Source organism: Triturus cristatus, chromosome 4_2 (assembly GCF_964204655.1).
Source record: "Triturus cristatus chromosome 4_2, aTriCri1.1, whole genome shotgun sequence".
Classification (NCBI taxonomy): Eukaryota; Metazoa; Chordata; class Amphibia; order Caudata; family Salamandridae; genus Triturus; species Triturus cristatus.
The window spans coordinates 798,727,332-798,740,607 of NC_140586.1; the positions used below are offsets into that span (position 1 = coordinate 798,727,332).

General features: G+C 41.8%; 1 protein-coding gene across 2 annotated transcripts in view; it reads left to right on the forward strand.

Moving 5' to 3' along the window:
* Positions 1–13,276, forward strand: part of LOC146835071 (vitamin D3 hydroxylase-associated protein-like) — a 338,024-nt gene that overhangs the window by 147,859 nt on the left and 176,889 nt on the right. The window lies entirely within an intron of this gene.

Genomic DNA, 13,276 nt, shown 5'->3' on the forward strand with positions numbered 1-13,276 from the left:
ACTGATAGTGCAGCACAGCACAATGCTTAAATAAATAATGTTTAACCCAGCAGAACTCCTCTCCAACATGTTCAAATGTCAAAAGATAAAGGTGACAATGAAGGGCATGATTAAAGTTTTTAATTTTTTTATTTAAGGTGTAAATATATCAATACATTTGCATATTTGTATTCAGCTGCAAAATATAAAGAAAGGCTCCTAAATCATTAGTCATGAAAGTAAACAGATAAATAATGAAAAGTTTTTGGTGACTAACAATACACAAAACGAATCATTTTCATCTTGCTTGTGATATTGCCATTAGACTTACTTCCAAAAGTCGGTCTCAGCATATTATTTGAGGCAAAGATTTTTAAAGTTATCAGAGAATTTGTTAAGAACTCAGGGGTGTAATATGAATGGTAAATCAAATAGCACAAAATCACCTTTGTATTAGAATTGATTGGGAAACAACACGTATGAGTGTTTTCTTCCTGCCAAACCTGAGGATAGAACTCGAAAAATAGCTTCTCAACTGGAGGTATTTAACAATGTTTTTTAACTGGAGGTATTTAACAATGTTTCCCCTAAATTTCTCCTGTAGAATTGGGAAGGATTAGCTACACCAAGCTGTGCCTATTTGTGGCGGTGGCATCCTCCATTCCCAGCATTGTGTGCATTGTCATGCACAAGCTGACAGGCACCGCAAGGTGCCTGACACCATGTCCATGACAATGCAGGGGGTACCATAGGTACCCCCCATGTGCAACCCCCACACCCCCAATACACTGGGGCCCGCAACGGGCCCCCAAAAGCAGACTCCAGATGGTTTTCCATGGCGGGGTATCCGCCATGGAAAGCCATGCTCCGCTGCCTATGCTAATATGGTTGGCGGTGTCTAGCAGACACCACCACCATATACAGCCCCTTTTCCACCCGGTTGACTGGTCGACCAGCGGAAAACCCGTGGACGGTCTTTCCGTCCGCCGGGGTACCCCCGCCATACTAATATGGCAGGGGGGAAATGGGTGGCGGGCGGGGAAGGATGTAGGGCGGACCACCACCGTCATGCAGGCGGTGGCGATCTGCCCTACATCCTAATCGACCCCAAAGTGTTTATTACACCAATATATATATACATATATATATATATATATATATATATATATATATATATTACCTACTGGCAGTTGCCAGTAGGTAGTTATAGTTAGGACCTATTTTCCATAGGAAGTCTGCAACATTCTATTTGGAATAATGTTGGTGCCGATTGACGAATCTTCGTGAAATTTTCCAAACGTTTGGCCAGCTCCGGTCCGCTCCTATCCTGAAAATTTCACGGTGATTCGTCAAGCGGGGGCCGAGAAAAAGGGGGGTCCCAAAACGCCTTTTCCCCATGCATTTTCCCATAGGACCTGTTGACGCAGCTACAGCCCGAACTGCTGAACGGAATTACACTAAATTTGGCAAAGAGATAGTCCTCAGTTCAGACTCGTGCCTTTTGCTTAAATGGTGTAAATCCGTTCAGTAGTTCCTGAGAAAATTAGAGTTAAAAAGATATATATATCTGGGCGGAGCCTAACCACACATCTCATCATGTGATCTGATTGGTTGTCAGTACTTCATCCAAGAAGAGTTGGCAGCCATCTTGGGACCAATATACATGATAGCACCTCATTAAAAAGCATTGCAGTTAATAGAAGGTTTTAAGACTTTAGTTACATTATAAATCATTTGTTGATGGTACCATACTCATTTTAGGAATTGTGGTGTGTTCTAAGGTGATTTTACCATGTGAAAAAGCCTTCTGCTGTGATATCATGAATCATGTTTGAGACAAAACAATTTTCTCATGCTTTTCCCACAGAGGTTCGGAAGGTGATCTATAAGCTAAACTGAGAGCATATTTTCTGTAAATTCACATTATCTTTCTCAGTCATGTGAGAATGAAGTCTGACATTCTCAGTAAAACGTACATCCAACAAGGGCAGAGACTGTCAGTTGATTCCTTTGTGTTCTACTGCAGCTTCCCAGAGTGTTCTAAAGAAGAACTAGAGCGCTAACAGTCTTATGACAAAAGTATGGCACACCTGAAGCCATCTTGATTGGAATAAAGTGGTAACACTTAAAACATTTAATTTACAAAGGAACAAAATGTGGAGGTTCATTTTGCCATCGAAATTAAGATTAGTGCTGCAGAAAGAAAAATTAGGGCACATTTTGAATTCTCAAATCCTCTTCTATTTCATAAAAAAATTCTGACATGCAGACTGAAACATGCACTTTGAATACCAGCAGCAGACTTCCCTGGTGAGCAGTAGCTTTACTACAGTGATCTAATGAGCAACTAGAGTGCTAACATTCAGAATTTATGGCAAATGTGTGACACATCTGAATGCCTTCTTGATGGAACCAAAGTAAAAAACTGAAAGTATTTCCTACTGAGGAGACTGCAGTAAATGAGGAAATTAGGAAACTTCAAAACAAATAAATCTCCCAAGATGGCCACCAGAGACAAAACAGCCCAAATGTAGCCCAAATATCACCCAGATGTAGCCCAAGTATAGCCCAATGACAGAATGTCCCAGAGTGTTCTTAAGAACAACTAGAGCGCTTACTGTCTTATTTATGACAAAAGTATGGCACACCTGAAGCCATCTTGATTGAAATAAACTGGTAACCCTTAAAACATTTAATTTAAAAAGGAACACAATGAGGGGGTTCATTTTACCATAGAAATTATGATTAGTGCTGAAGAAAGAAAAAGTAGGGCACATTTTGAGTGACTTCTCAAATCCTCTTCTATTTCATAAAAAAATTCTGATATGCAGACTGAAACATGCACTTTTAATACCAGCAGCAGACTTCCGTGGTGAGCAGTAGCTTTACTACAGTGATCTAATGAGCAACTAGAGTGCTAACATTCATAATTTATGGCAAATGTGTAACATATCTGAATACCTTCCTGATGGAATCAAAGTAAAAAACTGAAGCATTTCCTACTGAGGAGACTGCAGTAAATGAGGAAATTAGGAAACATCATAACAAATAAATCTCCCAAGATGGCCACCAGAGACAAAAGAGCCCAAATGCAGCACAAATATCACCCAGATGTAGCACACATGTAGCCCAATGACAGAAGTGTGTAATACACTTATTTTTTGTGTATTTGTAGTTTTATATAGTGCAGACTTGTCAGGTAATGGAGTGCTTTACATGAGCATTGGTTACATCACACAAGATCAAATTCATTTTGGTTGTAGACATGGGGAGATTGAGTGATTTGACCAAAATCACAGAATGTTGAGCTGGAGCAGAAACTCCAACCTGATTCCCCAGTTGCAAAGTTTGCAGCTCTGGAAGTAACACCACATCCTCTCCCCTAAGTGCAACATTTAATCCAGTGGTCAACTGGATAAAAAATCATAAAGATTACAAATAATTTAAAAGTTCTTTGTCGCTATTTGAAAACTCAGAAAATATGTCCTCATTTTAGATTTTTACAGCACTAACCATAATTTTGATGTAAATAAGACCCTCTCATATATGTTATTTCTAAAGGAAATGCTCTAGGTATTTCAGTTTGGATTACATCAAGATGACGTCAGGCGTTCCACACTTTTGTAATAAATATAGAATGTTAGCAATCTAGTTGTTCATTGAGATACTGTTGAGAGGCAGAGGCCAGGGGCACGGACTCTGAAAATTGAAGGCAGGTAGGAGAGTGCAGAGGCAACAATTTGACCACACTGGGCAGGCAGGAGGGGCAGTGGCAGCACAACAGACTATGGAGGGCAGTGGAAAGGGGGGCAGGGGCAACAAACCAACAATACAGGACTGGCAAGAGTGGTTGTGGCAATATAATAGACCATTGTGGGCAGAAGGAAGAGGCAGTGGTAGTACAACCATACATGCCAACAGCCCCGTTTCAGCCAGGAAACGTCCAATGTTTTTAAGCTCAAATGGGCTTTATTTGATCTGTCTCCTGTCTACGATCTCCTCTTTTTCAATGTAACTCAAAGGGGAAAATCAATACCCCAGTTTTTTTTCAAAATCTCCCTCTTACCAAGTTCAAAATGTTCGCATGTATGGTACATTGGATCATTGTAGGCAGGAGGAATTGGGGTAGGGACATGGACTCGGATAACAGAGGAAAGGAGGGACATGGAGAGGTGCACCAAACTGACCCTACAGGGCAGGCATCGGGGTTTGCAGCAGCACAATACATCACACAGGGCATGCGGGACGGGAGTGCAGCACAACAATCCATAGAAAGCAATAGGGAGGGGACAGGACCATGCACATGGACAACAGAGAACAGAGGGGAAAGAGGCAATGGAAGCTAGCTGACCATAATGGACAGACAGGAGAGAAAGGTTCTGCATAACAGACCATAAAGGGCAGGAGGGACGGATCAGGGGCATTACATTGGAACAGACAAGCCTGGAGGGAGGAAATAGGGGTCTGCACATGGAAACAGAGGGCTGGGGGCAAGGGGGCAGGGCAGGAGCAGCAAGATGACCATGGAGGTCAGGCAGGATGGGCACTAGAAACAAGACACACCATGGAGAGCAACAGTGAGACTATGATGGCATACACACAGACCATGGAGGGAAGGTGGGAGGGGGTCAGGGGCAGCTAGCTGACCACACAGGGAAGGTGGGAGGGGCCATGGCAGCACAGAAGACCATGCATGGCAAGCGGGAGGGTTAGTGGCAGCATAATGGCTATGATGGGCAAGAAGGAGGGTGCAGGGACATGCGCAAAGGACCATGGAGGATAGAAGGGAGGGCCAGGATCTGGGCACAGACAAGAGAGTTCAGGGAAGGGGACTCACAACAGACCGCGTGGGGCAGACAGGAGGAGCAGTTGCAGCACAACAGACCAGGGAGGGCAGAAGGGTGTGGCAGTAAAATGGACCATGGAGGACAGGAGGAAGGGGATAGGGGCTTGGCATGTGGACAGGCAGTGTGGAGGTGGCAGGTACAGGTTACAGTCATCTGACAATGCTAGGCAGGTGGGAGGGGAGTGGCAGCTCAACAGAACACTCAGGGTAGATAGGAGTGGCAGGTCCATGGAACATGGTGGGCAAAAAGGATGGAGCAGGGGCATGCACAAAGACATCGGAGGGCAGGGGGAAGGAAAATAGGGGCAGCAAGCTAAGCACAGAAGCTAAGCAGGAGGTCAATGATGGGCCATAGAATTGGGCAATGGAGGGCAGGAGGAGTGGGCTGATACATCATGCTAAATGGAGGGCTGTGGCAGCACATCAGACCATGCATGGCAGAAGGGAGGAGGCTAGTCCATGGATTCAGACAACAGAGGATAGGGAGGAGGTGGATGGGGCAGCAAGCTAACTGTTCAGAGAAGGTGGGTATTAGGAACTTTATTGTTTTTAAAATGTGTGTCTGTGCGAACTACTTAAAATATGAAAAAGTATGCAGAATAATCTCACTTTTATTCAGAAAGAAGAGGACGTTTGTGACTGTGACTCCTGGCTCACTTGGCAGAAACACCCCCTGACCCTCCACCCCCCCATCGCAAAATGTAATGCCGGTGAAAAGGGTAGGTGGACGCAGTGTTATATAGAACATAGTCCTGAGAGCACGATTGAAAATTAAAACAAGATATAGTATATGGTATAAACTATGCACCAAAAAGTGTGATATAAGATAAACCGGGGCGTGAAATATAATATGCAATACATTGTGCGCAATGACAGATTCATTGGAGAGCGCGAGATAGCACAGGCACTAGCGCGTGCTATGCGATATGCGCCTTGGAGTGTAATATGCACAGGGTAGTGTTGTGTAACCTATCTAGTCTCTAAAGTTGTAATATAAAATATGTGCTGGGGAGTGTAACGTTGCATATGCACTGTGACAAAGATATGGATCCCAGATTGTAATATGTATGGCATAGCACTGTGCGTTATAACATAGGCATCGAGGAAGGCACGTTAGATGGGGCAATATAACCCATGCGAAGGCAAGTGTGGCATGACATATTCACGAGGTGGTGTTACAGTGCACATAGGCTAGAGAGTGTCATAGCATACGCACTAGCTGGTGGAATACAACACAGAGGTGTGTGGCACTCGGCGGACACTGGTGGATGTAACACAGCATTGGGCTCAGCCAGGAGCACGCTGTGACTCTCAAGTGAGGTTCGTCTCCTTTCCAGAGAGTAAAATAAAAAGTATTACACATCCGGTGGTGGATGTGTGTTTTATTAACCGTGAGGGGGGTTTCTTGCATAGTTTGGTCGAATTTTTGTCGAATCCCCTTTGAATGGCTTGGTGTGCGTGTGTATTAAATGTGCCCGTCAATAGCTACCCATGTTTGTATAAATAAACGACAAGGGTGTCTACTTGGAGAGTACCTACCGGCGGGGGCACCGGGATTAGGCACGGTAGGGTATCAGACACATCAGAGCTTCACTAGCGGTGTAAATACATTCCACGTGGATTCATTGTATGCATAGTCGCCTTTTAATGAATATCACGCAAATCGTCATGGTGATAGGTACATACGGTTTGTCCAGCATGTCCTAGGTGTTTCTATAAATATATATTTATTTTAAATAATAAAAAACAAAGGCCGGCCCTGGGGGATGGGGTCCCTGGGGCCATAAGTGGCCTGAGGAGGGGGGCAACACAGCCCCCCTCCTAAAGAATAAAAAAAAAAAGCCCATGACCCGGTGCTTGGGGTCCCCAGGGCCGATTAAGGCCTTGGGAGGGGGGCCACGCGGCCCCCTTCCAAATTAATTTTTTTCAACAAAAAAAATTAGGGTGCAGGCCCTGGGAGATAGGGTCCCCAGGGCCAATAAATTAGAAAAAGAAGGGGGGCCACACAGCCCTCCTTCTTAAAAAAATAAAATAAATAAAAGACCGGCATCATGCCGGAGGCCATGCCCCCTCCTTGCAGCACTCTGCAAATGCACCCACTTGCCAGTTGTAAGTTGAGGAATTAATTCCCCTTCAATACTGAGGGTCCCTGAGGGTCAACTAGCCCAACAGGTATCTCCAGTATGCGCCAGGGAGCTGCGTTGCAGACAGGTGTTCTGAGGCCACGCCCCTTTTTTACACCTCTATGCAACGCAGCTCTGTGGCGCTTACTGGAGGTACCTAGTGGGCTAGTTTGACCCTTGGGACCCTCAGGATTCAAATTAACTTAATCTCCCAACTAAAAACGGCCACAGGGCGTGTTTACACAGTGGTGAAGGGAGGCGACGGGGCCTGAGTTAACGTGTGCAAACACGCCCTGTGGCGCGTTTTAAGTTGGGGAAATAATTCCCCTTAAATCCTGAGGGACCCTGGGGGCCAACTAGCCCACCAGGGGCTTCCAGTAAGCTCTACTGCGCTGCATTGCAGAGAGGTGGTCTGGGCCGTGCCCCTTTTTACACCTCTATGCAACGCAGCTCTGTGGCGCTTACTGGAGGTACCTAGTGGGCTAGTTTGACCCTAGGGACCCTTAGGATTCAAGGGGAATTAATCTCCCAACCTAAAACGGCCACAGGGCGTGTTTACACAGTGGGGAAGGGAGGGGACGAGGCCTAAGGTGACGTGTACAAACACGCCCTGTGGCGCGTTTTAAGAGGTAGTTTTAATCCCCTGCCCTATTATATACTAGGGGCTTACAGAGGAGGTCATGCTAATCACAGGGGGGCCCCAACGCATAGTGTTCCCTAGTGTATGTAGGTGTTTTCACTGTATTCTGAGTGTCTTTTAACATAGCACTGGCTCTAGGACTGGTTAGTCAGACTCAGTTACCACCAGTATCCGTCTGAAAAAGTTTAGGGTACAGGATGATTTAGCAACAAGGCTTCTTTCTGCTATTCTGTTTGTTCTCTCTGTACGTTATCCTTCTTCCTGCACTTTTCTTCATCTTTGAGGACTTCTGTTGCTTCTTTCTGCATTTCTTTTTTTTCTTTCTGTGCGTTTTTTCTTCTTTCTTCACATGTCCTATCTCTGTAGGCATAGTTAGAAATTAGCATTTAAAAAACCTTTGAAATTCACTGAAAAAACCATAGGTTTCAGGCACGTTATAGTTAGGAATTAGCATTTAAAAAACCTTCGAAATTCAATGAAGAAACCATAGGTTTCAGGGGCATTATAGTTAGCTGGACTTTTCACTCATACAAAACCATTGAAATTCCCCCGTTCTAGTTAGTTCAGCTAACTATAACTCACGCGCCCGCAATGCACTGCTGATGATGTCACATATTACATCACTCATGACATGGTCAGTGATATCACTCATGACATCACTGATGACATCTCAAATGACATCACTGATGACATCACTGATGACATCATCCTTGTGATAGAGTGGCAGACCTCCTCTCCCCCTAATATAACCTTTGATACACACATTCAAAAATAGAAACTAAAATGTTCAAAACAATGGACATACCAATACCAGTTACAACAACCTATTCAGTAATTCTAAGATCCACATACTCATTCACCAACAGTCCTATACAGTCACTCATACATGTACTCACTCATCATATGTACTCATACACCTATACATCCTGTTACACAATGCCACTCATCCATAGAGTTACTCACACACATAGTCACTCATGCTAATAAAGAATCAAACATCCATTTACTTGCATATACATTTATACACACACCACCACACTTACTTCTACAGAAACTTACACATACTTAGTCTTTTAAACAATCGCTTATAGAAACACATACAGGAACTCTTCCAATCTCTCACTCTCACATATACTCACTTATATACATCAATAGTCACATATACTAGTTTAAAACATATGTAGTTACTCATAAAGACACTATTGAGACAGTCATTCACTCACTAACACACCCATGCACACACTCATCCACCCATACAGTCCTGCACACATGCTGTCTTCAACACATACAAACAGTGAGTCACTCATTCATGCACCTATACACTACGTAATACCCCCCACCGAACCATGCAGACACTCATACTGATGCTCAAAAAACCAACTAATAACCTATATAGACACTCATGTAGCTACTCACCAACCCATGCAGCCACTTATACACAAAGTGAGAGACTGATACAGATATTTACATATTTAAACATTACTCACTAAGCCATGTATTCACTAAGATACACTCAATCAGTCAGTTATACAATCAATTTTTCAAAAACAAATCATCCATTTAGACACTTATATACCCATTTATTCTTCCATCGACCTTGAGATATACATATATAAAACATATGTAATTTTCAGAAAAACACACATTCACTGGATGATGTCATCAGTGATGTCATCAGTGATGTCATTTGAGATGTCATCAGTGATGTCATCAGTGATGTCACTGACTATGTCATGAGTGATGTAATATGTGATGTCATCAGCAGTGCATTGCGGGCACGTGAGTTATAGTTAGCTGAACTAACTATAACGGGTGACATCATCCTTGTGATAGAGTGGCGGTCGCGCGAGTTATAGTTATCTGAACTAACTATAACAGGGGAATTTCATTGGTTTTTTACGAGTGAAATATCCACCTAACTATAACGTGTGTGAAACCTATGGTTTTTTCAGTGAATTTGTACGTTTTTTTAAATGCTAAGTTATGTATGTATTATTATTTTTTTTATATATTTATTTTACAATAAACTACGTATTTAAAAATGTTGGGGGGGTTTTTCACCATGCACGCACAGTGCGCGCACCCCCGCGATTTAAAAAAAAATAAAAAAATTAAAAAAAATGTTCTGCCTTCGGGGTCCTTCAGGGACCCCCTGACAAAGGCTAGGGGGTCAGGAACTCTCTACCCTGCCCCCTTTTCACGTTCGCCACCTTCCTTTTTCACTCTCGCACTGAAAACAAACAAAATGGCAGCCGACACTTCCTGATTTCGACCGATTCGAATGTTGACTAACATGTAACCACCAATCAGAATTACGCTCGCGCACGTTAGGGTGCGCGCACGGTGCGCGGCTATAGATATGTATGTGCTTTTAACTGCAATTTTCTCAGGAACTACTGAACAGATTGACTCCATATATGCAAAAGGCACATCCCTGACCTGAGGACTACCTCTCTGCCAAATTTCAAGTAATTCTGTTCAGCCGTTCGGGCTGTACCTTCGACGAAAGGTCCTATGGGAAAATGCATGGGGAAAACGCGTTTTGGGACCCCCCTTTTTTCTCGGCCCCCGCTTGACAAATCCCCCCGAGACTTTCAGGGTAGGAGCTGAGCGGAGCGCCCCATTAGTTTTGAAAAGTTCGCGAGGATTCGTCAACCGGCGCCAAAGTTATTCAAAATAGAATTTTCAGATTTCCTATGGAAACACGGTCCTAACTATAACTATCTACTGGCGACCGCCAGTAGATTATATATATATATATATATATATATATATATATATATATATATATATACATATATTGAGAGAGAGAGATATATTACCTACTGGCGGTCGCCAGTAGGTAGTTATAGTTAGGACCACGTTTCCATAGGAAAACCTCAACATTCTATTTTGAATAACTTTGGCGCCGGTCGACGAATCCTCGCGAATTTCTCAAAATAGGTGGGGCGCTACGCTACGCTCCTACCCTGAAAGTCTCGGGGGGATCCGTCAAGCGGGGGCTGAGATAAAAGGGGGGTCCCAAAACGCGTTTTTCCCATGCATTTTTCCATAGGACCTTTAGAACGAGCTACAGCCCGAACGGCTGAACAGAATTACTCAAAATTTGGCAGAGAGGTAGTCCCTAGGTCAAGGAAGTGCCTTTTGTAGGTCTGGTGTAAATCTGTTCAGTATTTCCGGAGAAAATAGCATTTAAAAGCATATATATATATATATGCGCGCAGGGTGCGCGCACCGTGCGAGCACCGTGCGAGCACCCTAACGTGCGCGAGCGTAATTCTGATTGGTGGTTACATGTTAGTCAACGTTCGAATCGGTCGAAATCAGGAAGTGTCGGCCGCCATTTTGTTTGTTTTCAGTGCGAGAGTGAAAAAGGAAGGTGGCGAACGTGAAAAGGGGGCAGGGTAGAGAGTTCCTGACCCCCTAGCCTTTGTCAGGGGGTCCCTGAAGGACCCCGAAGGCAAAAAAAAAAATTTTTTTTTTTTAAAAATCGCGGGGGTGCGCGCACAGTGCGCGCACCCTGAAAAACACAAAAAAAAAATTTTTTTTTTTGCAAAAAAAAAAAAATTATTCGCAGGGTGAAAACCAAAAAAAAAAATAATAATAATTTTTAATACGTAGTTTATTGTAAAATAAATATATAAAAAATAATACATAAATAAATTAGCATTTAAAAAACCGTACAAATTCACTGAAAAAACCATAGGTTTCACACACGTTATAGTTAGGAATTAGCATTTAAAAAACCTTGCTAATTCACTGAAAAAACCATAGGTTTCACACATGTTATAGTTAGCTGGACATTTTACTGATAAAAAACCAATGAAATTCCCCCGTTATAGTTACTGTAGGCAACTATAACTCACGCGACCGTAATCCTCTGCTGATGACATATGTGTCTTTATGAAAAAAAAATATTTGTAATATATGTATAGCTAAAATTTAAAGGAAGAAGACATGGGCAAATAAGTGTCTAAATACAGTATTAGCATCAGCAGAGGATTGCGGTCGCGTGAGTTATAGTTGCCTACAGTAACTATAACGGGGGAATTTCATTGGTTTTTTATCAGTAAAATGTCCAGCTAACTATAACATGTGTGAAACCTATGGTTTTTTCAGTGAATATATATATAGAGAGAGATATATATATAGAGATAGAGATAGATATAGATAAATAAAAAACTACATAGATAATATGAAAAAACAAAAATAGTTGTAAACTGGTTAAGTACAAAATGTGATAATTAATTTCAATATATTAAAGTAAAATATCAAACACCCTTGCAAAAACACATTTATTAAAAATAAGATTAGCATCTGAAGAATAAAATGAAACGAACAATATTAAAAGTAAGTAAATATTAATATGCATTTTGTTTAACTAGCAGAAGGGAAAGTGTTGGACGTCGGATTGGTTAGATTTACTATTCCTAATCCAGTCTAAGCAACAGTAGGGAAACTATTGGACTTCAGAGGCTTTTTAGTTACTGTTCAGAGGCTTTGGATTTACTATTCCTACTCCAGTCTAAGCAGGAGTATGGAAACTGTTGGAATTCAGAGGGCTTTGATATACTATTTTCACTACAGTAGGGACAGGGTTGGACTTCAAAGGGATTACATATATGAATAGAAGTCCTTTTCACTTGCTACAAATATTGCAATACCAAATCAGAAATACTGTATTACAGTGCATAAAGTCAACCCTAATAATTTAAAAATATGAAACATTTTTAAAATATAACATGAAAAATAAAAAATAAATAAATTAAAATACATTAAAAAAATTCTCTCACCTAACTGCAAAAGAAATCTCAAACTTTTAAAATAAGTAATAGATTATTCAATGTTAAATATTACTCACAATACAAATAAAAATGAAAAATCATTCCACAAACATGATTTCACACACTTACCATTAAATTAATTATGAATTCAAATAAGACAAATAATTAACATCATTTCAATAGTATGATTGTACGTAACAAATTACCCATTAATCAATTACAAATGAATAACAATTAATTTAAAAAATACTAGAACTTTAACATCTTCCCACCCTATTCACCTACAAAAAATATCACACTATTAAATCTTGCAGTTGAAATAAGCACATTAACATTAAAATTAAAATACATGTTAATAGAAATAAAGCACTACATAAAATACGTATTTACATATTTAGCTGATTTACATATTCAAATAATATTTATTTATTAAAACAAAATTAATTTATATTAAAATAAAACACATTTTGGTGCCGATTCCGATTCGGCAAAATAAAATACCGTACGACTCGCATCCGTATTTTTTTTACTTACGAGTCGCTCAAGTACCGTACAAACTGCCAAGTACGATTCGCATGGGAAAAACTCCATACGAATCACATCCGGAAAACTCCCCCACACGTCCTCCGGTCGGAAAATGTGTCCGACACATCCCCGGACGATTTACCGTACGAGTCGGAAAAATGAAGTCCGACCGCGCTAGTACGATCACTCCCGTCCGTTAGATTTTACAACTGTATGCTAAAAACACCGTACGGACCGAACTCCCACAGCAAGCATGGAGACACGTGTCCGCATACGCGCCGAACACCCCACCACAGACCCCGCATGTACGCACAAAAGGCCCCCCGGCCGCGGATGTACGCACCGAACCCCCACCCCACCAGTGTATGTACGGACCGAA